Source organism: Eupeodes corollae, chromosome 3, assembly GCF_945859685.1.
Source record: "Eupeodes corollae chromosome 3, idEupCoro1.1, whole genome shotgun sequence".
Lineage (NCBI taxonomy): Eukaryota > Metazoa > Arthropoda > Insecta > Diptera > Syrphidae > Eupeodes > Eupeodes corollae.
Window position 1 is genome coordinate 89,794,555 of NC_079149.1, and position 22,508 is coordinate 89,817,062.

Consider the following 22,508-nt stretch of genomic DNA (forward strand, 5'->3'; position numbering starts at 1 on the left):
GTTGTTGACGATGGGCTCTAGACATTCACATATTACTGCAGAGAAGATTTAATAGACGATGTTAAGTAGACTGATTCCTCTATAGTGGGTGCAGTTTAGAGGGTCTCCTTTTTTCAGGATCGGGCAAACAATACTGAGGTTCCATTCATCGGGCATGCTTTCTTGCGACCATATCTTACAGATAAGTTGGTGCATGCTCCTAACCAACTTTTCTTCAGCTGTTTTGAAGAGCTCGGCATTCAAGCCATCCGCTCCAGCGGCTTTATTAGACTTAAGCTTAGATATGTCAATCTTTACTTCGTCTAAGTCGGGAGGACGGGATTGTTGGCTTTCGTCGTCTATGGTGAATGGATCATCCTGCCTGACAGCTGAATTCAGTTCGTTGTCGCCGTTATACAGAAGTGGTCCTTCCATATCCTCAGCATTGACTGCGGTTCCACTATGATGTTTCCACTTTCGTCTTTGCAGCCATCGGTTCTAGGTTTATGTACCTGTGAATTTCGTTTCACTTATTCATAAAACTTTCGAACTTCATTCCTGCTTTAAACCTTTCAAAATCTTCGACTGCACGCTTCTCATGCCCTCTATTTTTCTTTCTGAGAAGTCGGCGTTCCTCTCGCCTCTTCTGCTCATAGAGGTCATGAGCAGCTCTCGTCCTTTTATGCAGCACCGCTTTGCGTGCCTGTTGTTTGGCCGCATTTGCCTGCCGACATTTTTCATCAAACCAGGGGTTCCTTGTTGGTGGCTGTTTGAAACCCAGCACATCAGAGGCTGCTTCTCTGATTGCATCTTGGTAATGTTGCCACTGGTTTTCGATACATTGTGTTGGCGGCAGAGAACTTCGAGAAAGGTTACTTGTAACTCGGTCCGAAAAGGATTTGGCGATCTATGGCGATTGTAGCCGTTTTTACCTTCTCCCAGCACCTCCCTGTCTTGCTTTAGGTCTGCAAACCCGAAGTGCTACCTTGGCTACAACGAGGTAGTGGTCCGAGTCGATGTTAGCTCCTCGGAAAGTTGGTACATCCATGATGCTGGAAGCTTATCTGGCGTCGATCGCAATATGGTCAATCTGGTTGACGGTAGATTGATCTGGAGAAGTCCATGTTCCTTTGCGGAATAAGTCGAAGAAGCCCTATATAAGGTGTTCACTAAGTAGTTCAACCTTACTAGAACTGTAGACGCCACCTTTGATTCCATCTCGGGAATTCCTCCGCTGCCGTCTGAATAAGGAGAGGTGCCTTAGTGGAAACACCTCTCCCCCCCCTCTCTCGTTTGCTGCCCCCAACAATTTACCACTGGTGTTCGAACCCAATCTCCAGTTGAGGTATTAGGCACTCGATGTTCACCAAGAGGAGGTGAGAATAGGAGTTGATAGACAGAGGTGGGTTTTTAGAAAATTCTATGGACGCTTGTGTCCTCTTGACACATGTCTACCATTGGAGCATCTAGTTTTGTTAAAAAGATTCTTAAAGTTTTACAAATTGGATGAATGAAATTAATTTGAGAGATATCAAGAAGCGAACAGCAATTTTTACCAAATATTCTTACTATTTTTTGTAGATTTTATTTTTTTATGAAAAAATGGACTGTTGGATTTTTATTAAAAAAAACTACTGATAAACGAAAACAATATTTGTTGTGAAAAAGAGTTTGAAGAAAATATTTTTAGTTTTAAAAAGCTATTTGAGTCGTTAGTAAATTTTAACCAAGTTTTAGTATTGTTTTTTTTTTAGGTTTTTATTTATTAAAAAAACTGTTAATTAGAGTTTCCTCAAAATTTTACTGAATATTGACAACTATATTTTTTAAAAGTTAAAGGTAGTTCGAGTCGATAATCAATTTAAAAAAAACTTTTATTCACTGTCAATTCGATTGTTCTCAAAATTTGTCCATACGTTGAAAATAATATTTCTTATAAGATAAAATTAGTTGGAAGTCATAATCTCAGATTTTTGGAAAGATATTTGTGTCGAAAATTAATTTTTGCCAACTTTATTTAATTTTTTTTTTAAGTTTTTATTTTTTGTAAGAAAAACTGTCCATTCAATTTTTCTAAAAATTTTACCGAATATTGAAAGCCATAATCTCAAATTTTTGAAAAGATAAATGAGTCGAAATTTAATTTTTAAAAACTTTGAATAATGTTTAGTTTTAGGTTTTTATTTTAATAAAAACATCCTCAATTTGATTCTTCTCATAATTTTATCAGATGTTCAAAATTGCTTTGGAGATGAAATCATTTTGTATTCAAATATTGTGACAAATATTTTTTCAATTTTTTGGACCTATAAAAAAACCGTTATTTGGATTTGTTTCTAAAAATATACTAGTTTATTATTACGTTACCATAAATAATATAAAATTTAATTTAAGTCTCTAGCGTCATTGGTTCGTGAGATATTTAGGGTTTACCAAAATGTTCACCAATTTTGTAAACTGCTTTGGTAAATAAACCACTCACTCAATTTACTTTCTATTATTTGGTTTCGATATCTCTTCTGGTTCTTGAGCTATGGACGACGAAAAAAACGTCGCGAAATGCGGACGTACGGACGCACAAATGTGAGTACACGCGCACGCACAGACATCTTTCTAAAAATCTTCTATTTCTACTCTTGGGACTTTCAAACGTCGAGAAATTTTTCAATTCGACAAATCGGGCCCATTATAATTACTTCCAATGGGAAATTAAAAATAATGAATTTAAGATAAATATTTTACACCAGTTGACTCTTTGTCTCCTTAAGTTTGGTTTTACTTCCAACTTTTCCAATGAAAACAGTGACAGTGAGAAAAAAACGCTTTTCATGACAAGAATTGCTCTTGGAGAATTTGTCAATTCCTCTCAATTGGCAGTACCTGTGATTTTTTTTTGGTGGCACAGGCAGGGATTGAACATAAGACCTCTAGCATAGTTCTTCTTTCTGGTTGAAGACTGTACTTGACAAAAATAATTTTTCCTCCTCACTCTTCATTTGGACTTAGTTCTTCTATTATGAAATATTCTTTATTGGAGGACTTCGCTCGAGGAGTTAGGGAATTATTCCAAAATTCCAAATGATTAGTCAATCGCCAGTTGTTGTATTTTGTGTAGCTTGTCCGGTTCCTTTCTGCTTCTTCAAATACTCATTTTAAGATTCTCTCATATTTTTCCATTTTGGGTAACATCTTTGTAGCCAATTTCCCACGTGTCGTATAAAAAGTTGTTTTAAAGCACCAAATCTATCAATATTGTTTCCTATTATTTTTCCGTTGTACAGAGTTCTCTGTGTCTTAAACTTAAACTGATATTAAAAATTCATCGCACTCCGCACTATGTCCTACTTCACTTTGCAGACTTCACATTCGCACTTTAAAAGTTGAACATCTTTGCACTTTAAACATCACAATTCGAAATTCAGACGCTACAATTTTTGAATTGACAATTACTTACACATTCACTATTTTAGAAGAATTGCGAATTGTTCATATGTATATCATTTGTTGATTGCTGAAATCAACTCGCAAATATTTACTCATCTTTCACTTCTAGTTCACTTATCAGCTAATCGGAGCTTAAATTTTACATGTTTCGTTCTAAAATTGCAACAATATTCAATCATTATTATTTATTGAACGTGAATGCTTAAGAAAACGATGACTATTTCAAATTGAAAAACAAACGTTTTCTGTTTATTTCTAAAATAAGTATACTATTCTCATTTTTATTTTCTAGAAGTTAAAAACTAATCTCATAACTTTAAGAGTAAATCCATAAAGGATACTATCCAAAATAGAGTACAAATCGTAAGAGAAGCAAAGCTTTATTACTCCAACAATATTCAAGGTTATATACCTTATGTTTTAGTACTAGACACAAAAAAAGCTCCAGACTCATGTGTATCAACATGTTGCCCCGGTATCGAATTCTGTACATATACAATTTCGTCCTCTGAATCCAGAGAGAGTAATTCTTTTAATGTCACCGACTAGAAAAAGTAGTCCTTTACTTGATCTCGTACTCGAAACAGCATCTTCTAACAATAGCGCTCTGTAAAGTAAAAACAAAACGTGTCCTTTTTATCCAAACTACCATCTTTGGTTTTCTTATTTTGTTAGTTAACTCTCAACGTAAGCTTCATCAGACTCAACAAAAATAAAGGACGGAGAGACAATAAAAGCATTTATACCTGACAAAACCAAAAACGTGTCCTGTCCGCACGTCCTTTTTGATTACAATACTAAGTTTATGAAAACATTCACATTTACGCTAATGGCGGTACGCGACGCGACTTAATAGTATTCCGTATCCGGGTATTATTTGAATTAACGGCTTAATTCAATTTGTGTTTTCTTTTTTTGTTCAAACATAAGAGCAAAGTTTTTATATGTGTTTAGGTTTAGTGAAGGAAAAAATAATAATATAAAAAAAAGTGATAAAGTCAGTTTTCCATAATTGAAAAATTGTGTATCGTCAATTAAAAAAAAAGTATGCAACATGCATCTTCATGAAAAGGTATATGCAGCTTCAGTTGAGGGAGGCATTTCTCCTGGAAAAATAAATTAAAGTTTAAAGGTCAATTTACTACCTTACCTATACCTTTCGCCTTCGTTTGAGTTTGTTTGATATTAACGACAGGATAATATAAATTTTCACATTTTTGAGAAACATCAGAAATGATGTAGTTGTTGTTTTTTTTTTGTTATTTTAACTTTTAACATCATGTCGGAAAATAACCAACCACAATAACGGTTTACGAAAGGATATAAACGGATTTATAGATTCCATTAACTTTAATATGTCGAACGCTCACATGCTCAATATTAAGGATAAGGATCAAGGACATTATTGCGTCGTTGGAGTAACTTTTATAAAAGGGATAATATTCTTCGATTTATGCTGGGTGTCCTCGTAACTAGAGTATGGAAAAGGGATTTTCATCGGTATAGGTGAAGGTGTTTTTTTAAAAACACATATAACATAAAAATACCTTCACTCAAAAAGGGTTTATTATTATGTGTGTGGGAGAGAAGGCGAATGTGTCTTCTTTCATATTGAAGTGAATTAAATTCAAGACGCTTTATATTGAAAAAATATCTCCTTACTTAAAGAGACCAATTTTAATCTTTACGAACCAGAATTTGAGAAGGAGTTTTAAAGGGAATTTAAGGCTGCATTTCGTAAATATGTAATATAAGCTGGGAGTTTATAGGGGAAGGAATTCTGAATTTGAAATCAAATAATATTCATGTCATATTATTTTATATGATGTTGGATACATTTACCTACTTAACACAAATTAACTGTTAAGGATAGTTTTATGTGGGGAGATGTAAAAATTTAAGCTGCCTATAAAAAGTTTTCGAATAAGTGGATACCTTTAGTTTGTGTGTCCTTAGTCCGGGTTGATAAAATTTTGAAAATAAACTTTTTAACTTTTTTTTGTTAAAACTTGTGAAGCCAGAATTGAGTATTGAGCCTCATCATTCTAGCAATGAATTGGTCTATAAATATCCAAACTTAGCAAGTATTGTTCTTGCTGTTCATATTTTGTAAATTCATCTACTTCTACGGGCCAATTTAATATACTTTCGAAAACAAACATTAAAAATATTTTACTAATGTTTCAAAAAAAAAACACTGTATTTCAGATTTACAAATTCTCTATTGAAGGCATATGAAAACGAGGATAATCATTTTTAAAGATTAGTTTTTAAAAAAAAAAATTGATCGAATGTTATTTATTTTCTGTAATAAATAGTATAACACTTTAACTAGAAAAGAGAAGATTTCGAAAAATTTTGTCTAGCATAAAAAACGAAACAAGTAGGTACATGCCCACCAAGTTGTTTTTCAAACAGGTTTAATGTTGAATAGCTTGCTATTTGGCCTGTTGTCACATTTAAATCTGTCACTTCTTGAGATTTGACAAGAAAAAACAAACTCACTACTAAAAATGGAACGACATACGATTCGATTTAAGATCGTAAAGATGGAGTGAATTCCAGTTACATCAAGGACACCCTCAAATGTGAGAATTTCTCATGGGAAATTTTACTAAGAGGACAAAGAAGTGTAACTGTGGCCGTGATGGCATTCTTTTAACTTTTCATAAAAATAAACATCAAGTGATTTCTCTTTAAAAAATATTCTTTTAAATTAGCAGCGGTTTGCAAGAGTTATTCTTCGTTTGATTTCAGCGCTGGTGTCGTTGTCTGTGTTAATAGCGGTCCCTAGGTAGACAAAGTCCTTAACTACCTCGAAGTTATAGCTGTCCATGATGACGTTTTGTCCAAGACGTCGTTGTTCAATGTCCTTTTTTGATGAGAGCATATACTTGGTCTTGCCCTCTTTGACAACTAAACCCATCTTCTTCGCTTCCGTCGGAATGCTCAAAAACGCTCCACAGACATCACGATCTTCCAATCATGTTAATATCATTTGCGTACCTATCCGAGTAGTTCGATGGACCTTTGGAAGATTGTGCCTCTTGTGTTGACGGTTGAGTTTTGCACCATTCTTTCCAGAACGATGTTGAAGAAGTCGCATGACAGTGCATCGCCTTGTCCAAAACCTTTTTTGACATCAAATGCATCGGTGAGATATTTTCCGACCTTGATAGAGCAGCGTGCATTCTCCATCGTCATTCTGCACAAACGGATAAGTTTGACAGGGATGCCAAAACTAGACATTGCTCGGTAGAGCTCTTCCCTATAGATGCTGTCATACGCGGCTTTAAAATCGATAAAGAGATGGTGGGTATCGACTTTAAGCTCCTGGGTTTTTTCCAAGATCTGCCGTAGTGTGAATATTTGGTCGATAGTGGACTTTCCTGGTCTGAAGCCATACTGATAAGGACCTATCAGGTTGTTGACGAACGGCTTCAGACGTTCACATAATACGGTAATGTTAAGGAGACTGATGCCTCTGTAGTTGGCGCAATTTAGAGGGTCTCCTTTTTTATGTATCGGACAAACTATGCTGAGATTCCACTCATCGGGCATGCTTTCTTCCAGCCATATTTTGCAGATGAGTTTAAAATCATAACCACTGAATCAATAAATTTGGAAAGAAGCGGACTTTACTCAATGTATAAGGCAATTAAGGAAAAGAACATTAAAGTCTCCCTGATTAAATGTTTTCAAAAAATAAGGAATTCCCCTTGTGGCTGTCTCTGACATGGGAGATTTATCAAGGGAATCCTTTGAGTGTATTTATGTTATTAAAGTCTTTAAGGGCGCTGGAAAGAAACAAAGACAAAATCTAAGAAATCTAAGTTGAATACAAGGCATTCTACATATAGTAACGGAATAGTGTGGGGCCATACAACGCAAGTGTTTTGCTGGCTTTTTTTTTTTAAATATAGTTATATTTAAACTAATAATTATGAAAAACAACATAAATTAAAATGTATAAAGCATTTTGACAAATATACTAATTTATGTTTTCAAAACATTTCTATTAACATCAAAATCAATTCAAAAACATATTCATTAAAATCCATACAAGCTCTTGTGATGATTATAAAGGGTGTCCCAAAATTAACGCAAGATTTGAATTTGCCGCCATTTGTGCAGTGAAGTGTTGGCAACCCTGAAAAAAGCAATTTGACAGCTAACAGTATAGGGTTATTAAAAATGGAGCGTTACACGATAGAACAACGTGTCTTCATTATTAATGAATATTTCAAAAATAGTGAAAGCTTGGCGGCTGCAGTTCGAAAATTTCATACAAAATATGGTCGAAATAGTGTTTTAACTTCGTCAACTGCGAAGAAATTAATTGAAAAATTCATGGAGACTGGATCCGTTGGAGACGCCAAACACACTGGTCGTCCAAAAACAAGCCGTTCAAATGTGAATGCCGAAGCAGTGCGTGAGAGTGTTGCTGACAATCCAGGAACCTCAATTCGACGTCATGGACAAGAATTGCAAATTTCAAGAACCTCTCTACAGCGTATACTCACCAAAGATCTGTGTCTTCATACTTACAAAATTCAATTAACGCAACAATTGAAGCCTAATGACCATGACCAGAGAAGAGAGTTCGTTTGAATGGATTATTGAACATCAACAAATGGACCCTGATTTTTCGAGCAAAATCATCCTAAGCGATGGAGCACATTTTCATCTTGATGGCTTTGTCAATCGCCAAAATTGCAGCATTTAGGGTTCGGGGAACCCACATGTGACTGTCGAAAAACAAATGCATCCACAACGCGTGACTGTATGGTGTGGATTTTGGGCTGGAGGCATAATTGGGCCACATTTTTTGAAAATGATGCTGGTCAAGCAGTGACTGTTACTGGTGCTCGATATCGCGACATGATTACACAGTTCTTTCTGCCAAAATTGGATGATAGTGATGTGTCCAATAAGTGGTTTCAACAAGACGGTGCCATATGTCATACAGCCCGTGAAACAATTCAATTACTGCATGAACATCAACAAATGGACCAGGTCGTGTACTCTCTCGTTTCGGTGATCAAAATTGGCCTCCTAGATCGTGTGATTTAACACCATTGGACTTCTTTTTATGGGATTATTTGAAATCACAAGTCTATGTCAACAAGCCCACAACCACCACGCTGGCATTTGTCCGATGTGTTATTCCATACATAACCCTATCCTATGTACTTTACGAGTCAATACAAATATAACTATCAAAAGACTAAAAATGGCGTTTTCTATTTAATTCAAATCTTGCGTTAATTTTGGGACACGCTTTACTAAGCAAAGCTTGTATTGTGGAAAGGAAAACTTTAAAAATCACACGGGTACAAGTTTCGAGAAGGAGCATACATAAAAAAATAGATAACAAAACCGTCAAAAAGGATTGAGTTTAATTTTTTTCTCTGACCAAGAGGTTTTAAGGTCAATAAAAATACACCTTGTCTCACAACGTGAAATATTAGAATAACCAAACATTTTTCTTGAAGCAAACTTTGTGAACCTTTTTTGAACTTTTTCTATAAAACAAATGCGCTCCATATAAAAGTACAATATTCTAAATGTGGTCTAACAAGACTAGAATAAGGAGCTTTCAAAGTATAGGGGCCTTCGAAATCGTTTGAATTTCGAATAACAAACCCCAGCAGTTTGCTTTTGAGATGGCTTGGTGTATGTGGTTTGAAAAATGCATCTCAGAATCGAAAACTACACCCAGATCCTTATGGCAATCAAATCTTTGTAAAATGTCGTTTTCAAGTTTATAATTACACTACAATGGACAATAACTTCTTTTAATCGTCACAAAGCTACATTTCTTATTGTTAAAATATAGCCCAATATTGTTAATAATTTAATTAAATTATTTTAATCAATTTGAACTTTTTTTGCATCGTTCAATGAAATTATGGAACTGAATATTTTCTAATCGTCAGCGAATGGCAGACATTTAGAAAAAGTAAGATGTAATTGTAAGTCGTTAATAAAAATAATAAAAAGAAGTGGTCCAAGGTGACTACCTTGAGAAACACCAGAAAAATTAAAAATTTCCTTAGACAATGCCTTATCAATTTTCACCACCTGTTTTCTACATACTAAATAACTCTTTATCCACATTAGGAGCTGAGAGTAAGATCCATATATCTTTAACTTTCTTAAGAGAACACTATGTTGAACGCGGTCGAAAACCTTTGAAAAATCAGTGAAAATAGTGTCGACTGGAAAACGCATTTCCATCAGTACTCACTTACTTAGGTCCTCAGACCTGTTAAGTCCGTTAAGAACCCCTAAAGGGGGCCTACGCGCAGTGAACGGTTTCTGGAGATGTGTTTCAGCACCCTCCAACTCTTTCCTAGTGATGCTGATTCAGACCCGACTGTCCTGCGCAATGTGCTTCTCGGTCGTACAGCTCTTCCTGTTTCTTGTGTGAGCGGATTCCAGTAAATTGCTTGACCTGCAATGCAGTCGTTACCTTTTCGAAGCGTTTGTTCAATCCATTGCCACTTACGTCTTCACGAAGGTTTGCAGCTTTCTTGTTATAGCTAAAGTGACCTTCCAAGTGATGCACCCATAAAGAAGCACAGATTTGACATTTGCGCGAAACAGTCGTAGCTTTGTTCTTAAGCTGATAGAGTTATTCCTCCAAATTTTTGACGGGTTTGCCGATGCGGCAGATGACGTCTTGCTCGATTCCGCCTTCGATGGAAACGATACTTCCAAGATATTGAAAGCTCTCCACTTATTGATAATTTTGTAATGGTGAATCTACCTTTTAAGAAATCATGTTCTTAAACAGAAATTTTATTGTGAATAAGATTATACAATTTGTTTTTTACTACAGCTTCGAAAACCTTAGGAATTAACTGCAGTTTTGCAATTGGTCTGTAATTTTCAATCGAACTTTTTGTACCTGATTTATGAAGGGGAAATGCTCTATAAAAGCACAAGTTTTTAAAAGAATTGGTGGAATATTTTCTGGTGAAATAGACAAATTTTTTGCAAGAGATAAATTACTTGTAAGACATTGTTTACAGATAACTGCAAATCGCCAAGACAACCACAGGATCTGAACATATTGTGTTAGCTTAGTCTAATTTGAGATCAATAAAATAAGATTGAAAAAATGACACGAAGTTATTTCAAATTATATTAATATCATCGGAACACATTATTATAAGTGATGCTAGATGGAATCCCAGTTGAGTTCCTTCTCGTGTTTATGTATGGACAAAAACTCTTAGGGTTTTTCCCAATAATCGATTTAAGAGGTGAGATGTATTGCTTGTATAATTTTTTTTTCAAAAACTCATACTCCCTTTCTAATTTCTTGAACTGTTTCATTTAAATGAAATGAAGATTTTTTAATTTTATTGGATTTATTCATGACATTTTTCAGTCTTGATGAATGTATGTACTTTTGTTGAACCAAAAAGGTTTATTTGAACTTTTAACTAAAGTTTTTTAGGAAAGGTTTACATTAAATACTCTTTATTGTTTTTTTTTACTTAAATATTATAACAATGTTGTCGTTAGTTAGTGTGCATTCAATGATATATTTTCGTTTTCCAAACGAGCTTTCCTAACTTTCTAAGCCGCAAAACAAATTATAATTGCATCGAAATTCAATTTCCTTGCCAAAGGTGCTCCGATGCACAATGTAGCAAGTCCGGAATCACGATCTTGTGATGAGCACGAACGATGAAAATTATTTGTTCTGGCAATGAATGAACGTTTAACTACGGTTCTAGCTACGGTTACAGTTACGGTTACAGTGAAAACATTGAGCAAACTCAACGGAGGAAGTTCTCCTTCAAATAACCTTCATAAATGTGTTTCACATAAATTTTCTTTTATTTTTATTTTTTATTTCTTCTTTCAACTTTTAAGACACATGTGAGTTATACTTTTGGATTAACTTTGTAGCGGACTTTTTAATATCAGTTTTATCAATTGTTGAAAACTGTCATAAAAATAAAAAAAGTAGCACAAACATTTTTCATCGTATCGAACCGACGAGAAATTCCAGATATAATTGAATCAACTATGACGTAAAAGGTGTTTTTCTTACTTTCCAGCTCCTCGGTTGTCTCCGAAATGTTTCTTTAATTTCCTTTTTCGGTTCGATGGGAACAATTCTGGAACATTCCTTAATTAAGTAGCAACTGCTTTGTATTCAGATAAAAATTGATCCCATCCGTATCAAATATTGTTCAAATCGGAGATCAAGTTGTCCAGATTCCGAATTTCAAAATCAATAGCCATGTTTCTGGTTTGAAGAATGATACTTCTTCCATTAATAGCGTTAAGAATCTTGCACCAAATCGAAAACATCAGGACGCATTCAAATTTGTGCATATATTATAAAACATCATTTATATCTTTTCGACCTTCAGCAGCTAAATTAATATCACTTAAGGCTTCTTATGATGTTCTAAGGTTTTTCAGATGATTTGCAAATGCTTTCACTGCCTCAATTCTAGCCGATCATCTTGTATCGTAAAGTTTGTGAAAGGATAAGGGCACATTTTTCCTAAAAATTTCCCAACGTTTGGCACTTTTGAACAACAACAAAAAATGTGATTGCGGCAGTACACATTTTGCTATATTCACACTTTGAAGTGATTTGATATCCTCAAAATCTTCAGTAAACAACTTATTCAAAACATTAATTAATTAATATTACGGAAACCATAATATTGAAAAACGTTTTCGTGGGATTTTCCGGTCTCCCGAAACCGAATCAATAATTTCGTTCCCAGCAGAAACAAAAATAGAAAAATAGAAACTTCATAAAAACAGAAACCGAAATAAATATTTGTGTTTTGTTTTAAGTTTCGGGGCCCTTATTTTCTTCTTTTGACAGGAGAAAATCTTCAGAAGACACTTGGCAGTATTCGACACCAAGTTGTGTGGGACTCTTAACCACTAAAACCACCTCTTCATCTGGACCAATCTTGAAGGATCGACTTCCGATTTTTCTTCTTAACTTTGTACAATCACTTTGGGGGAAGTTTAAACATTTAATACTTTCCCATGTTTTTTTAGACCATTAGCTCATGAGGCTTGGTACTTCTTAATCTCCGAAAATATATTCAAGGCGGACTCCATTTCAGAATTAGTATGACTTTGCAGTCTCTGGTTGTGCGTTACAGCGTATTTTTTAACAACTTCTGTAACCATTTCTATTTGTAAGTCACGATGTAGATCGGTATTTCTTATGTACCAAGATGCATTAACTATTCCACGAAGGACTTTGTTTTGGAATTTTTGGATAATTTCGGTATTTGTTTTCTTTGTACAGCCCCATAATTGAATTCCATAGGTCCAAACAGGCTTTAGTACTTGATTATACAGCATTATTTTGTTTTGGATTGATAAATCAGATTTGTTGCTTCGTAACAACCAGTACATTTTTCTATGTTTCAAGTAAAGTTCTTCTCTTTTCTTTTTGATGTGCTCTTTCCACTTGAGCTTTGCATCCAAAGTCATTCCAAGGTATTTGGCCGTATTGGCGTAAGGTACAGCTTTATAATTAATGATTATTGGAATATTGTTTATCTTTCTATTTGTCAAGTTTATATGTGAAGGTTTTGTTTCATTGAGTTTGATACGCCATTTTTCGGTCCAAGTTTGATACGTCATTTTTCGGTCCAAGCTCTCACTGTGTCGACGGCATTTTGTAGTTTTACTGCTGCCTTAGAGACGCATTTTTCGGGTACCGAAATTGCGGTATCATCTGATAAAGTAGCCATTATGGTGTGATTACCAACTGGAATATCCCTTGTATATAGTGAATACAGGGTAGGACCTAGGACACTTCCTTGTGGTACACCGTCTTCTATTTTCTTCAATTCCGAGTATTCTTGATCGTACCTTACTCTAAACAATTTGTCTGAGATGTACGATTATAATATTTCAAAGTACTGCCTGGGAAGATCCCTTTGCAGTTTGTACTTAAGTCTCTCATGCAAAACCTTCTCAAAAGTTTGAGAAACATCTAAGAAAATAGCTGAACATATTTGTTTTTCTTCTAATGCCTTCTCTATTACATCCGATATTCTATATGAACTTGGTCTATCGTGGTTTGGGATTAACCTTCTTTCTTCTATGATTTTGCAAAGTCTCTTCAAAAGCAGTTTTTCAAAAACTTTTGCCATAATTGGTATAAGCGATATTGGTCTGTAAGCCGTCACTTCTGTTAGTGGTTTACCTTGCTTTGGTATGACAATTACTTCAGCAATTTTCCAATGGTGTGGGACATACCGGTGCTTAAGGCATGCATTTATTATATATTGGAGTTTTATGAAGGCTTTTAATGGCATTTCTTTCATAACCTGAGCAGTAATTAGATCGTAACCTGGTGATTTTTTATTTGATAGTTGATGTAAACACATACTTTTTATTTCTTTAAGTCTTACAATTGGTATTTCACTATCATCTATCTTATCAACAAACTGTAAGCTATTTTCAGCTGCGTTTGATGAGTATGACTTAAAAACATTCGCAAGATGTTCAGCGAAACGGTTAGCTTTTTCTTTCGGGTTATCGATCCATTTACCATCTTGAGATTTCAAGGGCGAGTTTTATTATTGTGGTCAGGCGCTTGGCTGTTTTCCATAGCGAAAAATCGGTTGAAGCATTAGTCGTTAAATTCCTAAGGAATGTTCTGAGTAAATCATTTTTGAATTTGTAAATTTGTTTTTAAGATTGTTGCTTATGATGATATGTTGTTTTATCATCTGGAAATCTAGTATTTTGCCATTTTCTTCGAGATCTTCTTTTCTTTATTATCTCTAAAGGATATTTTATTTCATTCTGTCTTCTATTGCACATCAGCAATAAATTGTTCCACTTCATGGTCAATTTGCTCGATTGTATCCATGGTGGATCTTAAATTTATAAAACTTAAAAGCCTTCCTCTAAAATCATTCCAGTTTGTTTTTCTATTTACAAGCTTTGGATTACTTTTTTCTAGTCCCTTATTTTGACTTTAAAAAATTTTCAAAATAAAATAAATTTGAAGTTTACGTTTTACTAAATATTATTTTTTTTTTTTTTTATCCGATGGAAATCTTCAAAAGACACTCGGTAAGAATCGGTACCGAGTAGTGTGGGACTCTTACCGCACTAAAACCACCGGTGAATCAGGACCAATCTATGAAAGATCGACAAATGATTTTTATTTCTTAATTTTTAAATCGCGTTGGGGGAAGTTTAAGGTTAAAACACTTTTCCGTAGCTTTTAGCCCATCAGCTCATGAGGCTTGGTTCTTCTTAATCTCCGAAAATATATTCAAGGCGGACTCCATTTCAGAATTAGTTTGACTTTGCAGTCTCTGGTTGTGCGATACAGCGTATTTTTTAACAACTTCTGTAACCATTTCTATTTGTAAGTCACGATGTAGATTGGTATTTCTTATGTACCAAGGAGCATTAACTATTCCACAAAGGACTTTGTTTTGGAATTTTTGGATGATTTCGGTAATTATTTCCATAGGTCCAAACAGGCTTTAGTACTTGATTATACAGCATTATTATGTTTTGGATTGATTAATCAGAGTTGTTACCAAGTAACCAGTACATTTTTCTATATTTAAAGTTTAGTTCTTCTCTTTTCTTCCAAGGTATTTGGTCGTATTGGCGTAAGGTACAGCTTGATTATTAATGATTATTAAAATATTGTTCATCTTTTTATTTGTAAAGTTTATATGTGAAGAATTTGTTTCATTGAGTTTGATTTTTCGGTTCAAGCTCTCACTGTGTCGACGGCATTTTGAAGTTTTACTGCTGCCTTAGAGACACATTTGTCGGGTACCAAAATGTCGGTATCATCTGCAAAAGTAGCCATTATGGTGTGATTACCAACTGGAATATCCCTTGTGTATAGTGAATACAGGGTAGGACCTAGGACACTTCCTTGTGGTACACTTTCTTCTATTTTCCTCAATTCCGAGTATTCTTGATCGTACCTTACTCTAAACAATTTGTCTGAGATGTACCATTATAATATTTCAAAGTACTGCCTGGGAAGATCCCTTTGCAGTTTGTACTCAAGTCCTACATCTAAGAAAATAGCTGAACATATTTGTTTTTCTTCTAATGCTTTCTCTATTACATCCGATATTCTATATGAACTTGGTCTATCGTAGTTTGGGATTAACCTTTTTTCTTCTATGATTTTGCAAAGTCTCTTCAGAAGCAGTTTTTCAAAAATGTTTGCCATAATTGGTATAAGCTATATTGGTCTGTAAGCCGTCACTTCTGTTAGTGGTTTACCTTGCTTTGGTATGACAATTACTTCAGAAATTTGCCAATGGTGTGGGCCATGCCGGAGCTTAAGGCATGCATTTATTATATATTGGAGTTTTATGAAGGCTTTCAATGGTATTTCTTTCATAACCTGAGCAGTAATTAGATCGGAACCTGGTGATTTTTTATTTGATAGTTGATGTAAACACATACTTTTTATTTCTTTAAGTCTTTCAATTGGTATTTCACTATCATCTATCTTACCAACAAACTGTAAGCTATTTTCAGCTGCGTTTGATGAGTATGGCTTAAAAACATTCGCAAGATGCTCAGCGAAACGGTTAGCTTTTTCTTTTGGGTTATCGATCCATTTACCATCTTGAGATTTCAAGGGCGAGTTTTGTAACTGCGGTCTTTTCAGGCGCTTGGCTGCTTCCCATAACGAAAAATCGGTTGAAGCATCAGTCGTTACATTCCTAAGGAATGTACTGAGTAAATCATTTTTGAATTTGTAAATTTGTTTTTTAAGATTGTTGCTTATGTTAAACGTTGTTTTATCATCAGGAAATCTAGTATTTTGCCATTTTCTTCGAGCTCTTCTTTTTTTTTTATTATCTCTAAAGGATATTTTATTTCATTTTGTCTTCTAGCAATAAATTGTTCCACTTCATGGTCAATTTGCTCGATTGTATCCATGGTGGATTTTAAATTTATAAAACTTAAAAGCCTTCCTCTAAAATCATTCCAGTTTGTTTTTTTATTTACAAGCTTTGGATTACTTTTTTCTAGTTCCTTATTTTGACTTTAAAAAATTTTCAAAATAAAATAAATTTGAAGTTTACGTTTTACTAAATACGAAAAGCAAAATAATTTAGGAGAAATAAGAGAATAAGAGTTCTGGTGTTAGAAGAAATCAGAGAAAAGGTGATTGCAGAAGAACAATCTTCAAAGGCAATCTTGAAATAATCTGCGATCATGTTCGGAATTGACTCCCGCAGATGGCTTGAAAAATTTTAAAAGGTGATACTAGTGAATATCCGTCTTTTACTAATAACATATGTCCAAAACATATGGATGTTCATTTTTAGATCACACTTAATATTCTTAGTCACAAAGTCGTATTGCAGTTTTTGGTAAACTGTAAGCATATCAAAATTCTTCGATAAACTGATCTTCACAATTTTATAATAATGTTAAATTGCATAGACATTCGATAAACCAAACTTTATAAAATGATATTTGCCAGTCTTATACTAGAGGACTTTTCCGTTTACATTTTTTACAACCTCTCACCAAAACTTTAATAGCATCTATGTCAGAAAATCATCTGCACAAATGTTCACCAAATACGGGTATAATAATTTCCTTCCCCTAACATTCATATTAAATTGATGGCTATAACAAAAGTCATACTGATTTATATAACAGCACATTATTTCCCTAACTCCCACATCCTCACTGAGAAAACGGCTATAAATGAAGTCAAGCGAGATGTTGAAAAACCTAAAGCTTGTTCATTTAAGCTACGAATTGCAGACTAATATATAAAGCACCCACGCTTAACGACAACAAGCAGACATTTTCATGTCCAGTGACATATAAAATACCCAAAGGACTCACTCTGAACAACTACAAGAAATTTTGTGTCATTTTATTTTTATTTTCCTCGAATTATGAAATCTGAAACAAGTGTAAATAAATAAATAAAACAAAAACACATAAATCATAATTCAAGTTAACTCTCAACAACGAAAAACAATCGAATCCCCCATTTCCACCACAAAAATCCGAAATGAGATACAAAAATGTATAAATTAAATCCATAAGTTCGTCGAATTCATGTCCATAGTTAATACTTCTATATATACAATATACATATATACAATTATATACGTATAGTAGTTAAAATTAAATTTAGCTATTTTTCTTAGAGCTTAACAAGCATCTGTCCGAAACTTTTTCCGAATACCTAAATTTTGTTGGTGTTTTTGTTTTTTGTTTTGAAATTTTGTTTTTGCTAATTAAACTTTTTCTTCTGTTTCAAGGACAACCCAATAGTATGAGAAACATTCTCATTTTCATACAACAAAAAAACAGCAAAAGCACAAAATCTCTAAGGGTAGTTTTGGAAATGTTAGAGGGTTGGTGTTGGTTGCTTCTGGTAGATAGAAAATAAAACAAGAAGAAAAATTAGTTCATTTTTGAGTTTGAGATATAAATTTCATCCTTTATTCTTTTCGTGTTGTGCATTCAGAATGAATAATTCCCTCAAAAACAAAAATAAAAAAGGTTCAAGTTTGCAATGAAACTTAAGTGATGTTGGTTGGTATATGAATGGTGTGTGTACGATGTGTTGTTTTCATTTTTTTGTTTTCAAAATAAAAATAATAGTTAGCCCGAGGAGGGTTTCTAGACTATATTATAGAAAACGTTTATACTACGAGTATCTTTTAAAAAAGATTTTAAACTTGTCGGCCGAACACTCCGATGATAAGTGGAGGTTTGGCAATGACTTGATGTTTGAACAATGACAGTTCCAATAGGAAGTGGGGGGTTATGCCCCCCTCTTAGATTTTAAATTAATGATATATTACATATAAAAATATGATGTTTGTATTTTAATGCTTTCCTTTTTCGCACGTCAGTTTGGTTGAGTTCTTCATGCACCTGCTGGCGCCACCTGAGTCGCGGTCTTTCTCAACTGCCCCGTCCGTGGGGTTTAGAAGGCCTTCCGGGCTATAGTGTTGATGTCTATTCGCTCTACATGATCTAGCCATCTTATTCGTTGGACTTTATTTCTGTTAACTAGGTCAGTGTCGCTGTACAACCCGTACAGTTCGTCGTTATATCTTCTCCTCCAATCTACATCTATATGCAATTGGGACGAAAAATTACCAGAAAAAAATTTCTCTCGAAGTATTTTAAGGCTCTCTCATCTTTCTTTAACAGGGTCCAGGCCTCAGAGCCATTAATGAGAAACGGGATGATGAATGTCTTAAAGGTAGTGATTTTAGATGCTGGAGAGAGGACTTGAGTACTCCATTGAATTCCAAAAAAGCAGCGTTATACTTCGTTTCATTTCAGCGCTTGTGTCGTTATCATCCTTTTTATAGCGGTGTCTTGGTAGACAAAGTCCTTAACTACCTCAAAGTTATAGCTGTCCATGGTGACGTTTTGTCCAAGACGTCGTTGTTCAGTGTCCTTTTTTGATGACAGCATATACTTGATCGTGCCCTCATTGACACTAAACCCATCTTCTTCGCTTCCGTCGCAATGCTTAAAAACGCTGCACTGTCATTACGCTTTGATCTTCCAATTATGTCAATATCATCTGCGTATCCGAGTAATTGGATGGACCTTTGGAAGATTGTGCCTCTAGTGTTGACGGTTGAGTTTTGCACAATTCTTTCCAGAACGATGTTGAAGAAGTCGCATGACAGTGCATCGCCTTGTCTAAAACCGTTTTTGACATCAAATGCATCGGTTTGAACTTTTCCGACCTTGATAGAGCACCGTGCATTCTTTATCGTCATTCTGCACAAATGGATAAGTTTGATAGGGATGCCAAAACAAGACATTGCTCTGTAGAGCTCTTCCCTATAGATTCTGTCATACTCGGCTTTAAAATCGATAAAGAGATGGTGGGTATCGATTTGAAGTTCCTAGGTTTTTTCCAAGATCTGCTGTAGTGTGAATATTTGGTCGATAGTGGACTTTCCTGGTCTGAAGCCACACTGATAAGGACCTATGAGGTTTTTGAGGAACGGCTTCCAGATGTTCACATATGATGGCAGAAGGGATCTGATATGCCATGTTAAGGAGACTGATGCCTCTGTAGTTGGCGCAATTTAGAGGGTGTTCAGTTTGGATATAAACGGTGATTTTTTAAGAGCTTGAGAACTTTTTTTTTAAAAAAACGCATACAATTTGCAAAATCTCATCGATTCTTTATTTGAAACGTTAGATTGGTCCATGACATTTACTTTTTGAAGATAATTTTATTTAAATGTTGACCGCGGCTGCGTCTTAGGTGGTCCATTCGGAAAGTCCAATTTTGGGTAACTTTTTCGAGCATTTCGGCCGGAATAGCCCGAATTTCTTCGGAAATGTTGTCTTCCAAAGCTGGAATAGTTGCTGGCTTATTTGTGTAGACTTTAGACTTGACGTAGCCCCACAAAAAATAGTCTAAAGGCGTCAAATCGCATGATCTTGGTGGCCAAGTTACCGGTCCATTCCTTGAGATGAATTGTTCTCCGAAGTTTTCCCTCAAAATGGCCATAGAATCGCGAGCTGTGTGGCATGTAGCGCCATCTTGTTGAAACCACATGTCAACCAAGTTCAGTTCTTCCATTTTTGGCAACAAAAAGTTTGTTAGCATTGAACGATAGCGATCGCCATTCACCGTAACGTTGCGTCCAACAGCATCTTTGAAAAAATACGGTCCAATGATTCCACCAGCGTACACACCACACCAAACAGTGCATTTTTCGGGATTCATGGGCAGTTCTTGAACGGCTTCTGGTTGCTCTTCACTCCAAATGCGGCAATTTTGCTTATTTACGTAGCCATTCAACCAGAAATGAGGTTCATCGCTGAACAAAATTTGTCGATAAAAAAGCGGATTTTCTGCCAACTTTTCTAAGGCCCATTCACTGAAAATTCGACCTTGTGGCAGATCGTTCGGCTTCAGTTCTTGCACGAGCTGTATTTTATACGGTTTTACACCAAGATCTTTGCGTTAAATCTTCCATGTGGTCGAATAACACAAACCAAATTGCTGCGAACGGCGACGAATCGACATTTCACGGTCTTCAGCAACACTCTCAGAAACAGACGCAATATTCTCTTCTGTACGCACTGTACGCATTCGTGTGGTTGGTTTAATGTCCAATAAAGTAAACTGAGTGCGAAACTTGGTCACAATCGCATTAATTGTTTGCTCACTTGGTCGATTATGTAGACCATAAATCGGACGTAAAGCGCGAAACACATTTCGAACCGAACACTGATTTTGGTAATAAAATTCAATGATTTGCAAGCGTTGCTTGTTAGTAAGTCTATTCATGATGAAATGTCAAAGCATACTGAGCATCTTTCTCTTTGACACCATGTCTGAAATCCCGCGTGATCTGTCAAATACTAATGCATGAAAATCCTAACCTCAAAAAAATCACCCTTTAGCTATCTTGACTTTTTCGAGGTCGGGTAGGCGAAATTGTTGATCTGCGTCACCTAGCGTGAAGAGTTCTACCCCCCTTACAGTGGACTTCGGTTCGTCATCGCTGTTATATAATTTGAAGAAGTGGTCTTTCCATATTCTTAACATGGCCGCGGATCTACTACGATGTTCCCCTGATCGTCTTTACAGGTTGCGGTTCGTGACTTGTACCTTTGGGAGGTTTTTTTTCCTTTTGGTAAAACTTACGAACCGCATTCCTGTTGTGACTCCCTAGATCTCGCGCTTCTCATGCGTTCTTTTTTCCCATCTAAGAAGCCGGAGTGCCTATATCTTCCTCTGCTCGCTAGCAGCTATGGCCCTTCTGGGGCAGCCCAGTTTTGTATGCGGCGTGTGCTTGCCGGCATTCGTCGTCTAACCAGTTTTACTGTGCTGGCCGAGTGAAACCTAGCACTTCAGAGGCGGCATCTCTGATTGCTCCACGGCAATGTTGCCACTGGTTTCCAATGCTTAATGCAGGAAGCATAGGACATCTTAAGAGGTTATTAGACACTCGATCGGAAAAGGACATGGCTGATTCTTGCGATGGTAAAATTCTAACTTCGAAACTTCTCCTAGTACTTCTTTGTTTTGACTTGGATCGGGATATCCGTAGCCCTACCTTGAAAACAACGAAGTAGTGGTCCGAGTAAATGTTGGCCCCACGGAAAGTTCAATCTGATTGACAGCTGAATAATTTCCATATCCCCTTTGTGGATATTAAGATGTGTGAAGTGCTTACTAGCTACCAGAACGTTTCGCCCCGTAGCGAAATCGATCAGCCTGAATCCGTTGTCGGAAGTGGTGTTGTCTCTTTCTAGCTTGGCATTAAAATCTAGTAAGATAATTTTAATTTCATAGACAAGGCACTGCTCATAAGTCTTGTCCAAGAGCTCGAAGAATATGTCTTTGGTGGGTTCACCTTTCTCCTCTGTTGGGGCATGCACGCATATTAGGCTTATTTTGGCGAATCTAGCCTTCATGCGGATTGTCGTGATGCGCTAGTTCACATTGTTGAAACTCAAGGCTTTTTGTCTCAATCTAGTTCCAACAACAAATCCACACCCAAATAGACGCTGTCTTTGTTTTCAATAGCACGATTGTTGGTGCTTCGCAATTAGGAATTTTGTACCTAATCAGAAAGTCACCCCGACGGCTAAATCTCCAACCTGGAGGGCCAGATCCTAATTATAACTCCAAGGACAGGGAGCCGTATAAATCGCTCTTTATAGGCCTGGGATCCGAATAAGTCGTAGAAGCTCTATAAGGTGTTCACTTAGTAGTTCGACCTTACTGGAATTCTAGACCCCACCCTTGATTCCATCTCGGGAATTCACACTCTGCCGTCTGGATTAGTAGAAGAGACTTAGTGGAAACACCTCTTCCCTTTCTCGTTTTGCTGCCCCCAACAACTTTCTACTGGGGTTAGAACCCAATCTCCAGTTGTGGTACTAGGCACCCGATGTTCACATAGGAAAGATGAGAGTAGGAGTTGATAGACAGAGGTGGGTTTTGAGAAAAACACTGATTTTGAAAATAATTATCATGTATATGTGCTTTTATGTGCTACCAATCTCATGGGTTTAAGCACTGGGCCAAATGGACATTGTCCCTTAGA

At 35.7% G+C, this 22,508-nt stretch overlaps 1 protein-coding gene across 2 annotated transcripts in view; it reads left to right on the plus strand.

Annotated features, from left to right (window-relative positions):
• Positions 1–4,006: 4,006 nt before the first annotated feature.
• Positions 4,007–22,508, plus strand: part of LOC129951502 (uncharacterized) — a 227,404-nt gene continuing 208,902 nt past the window's right edge. Inside the window, exon 1 of one of the 2 annotated variants that reach the window (XM_056063690.1) lies at positions 4,007–4,555. The gene's annotated coding sequence lies outside the window, so the exon portion shown is untranslated. The remainder of the gene's footprint in view (positions 4,556–22,508) is intronic. The other variant, XM_056063691.1, reaches the window with a different exon arrangement.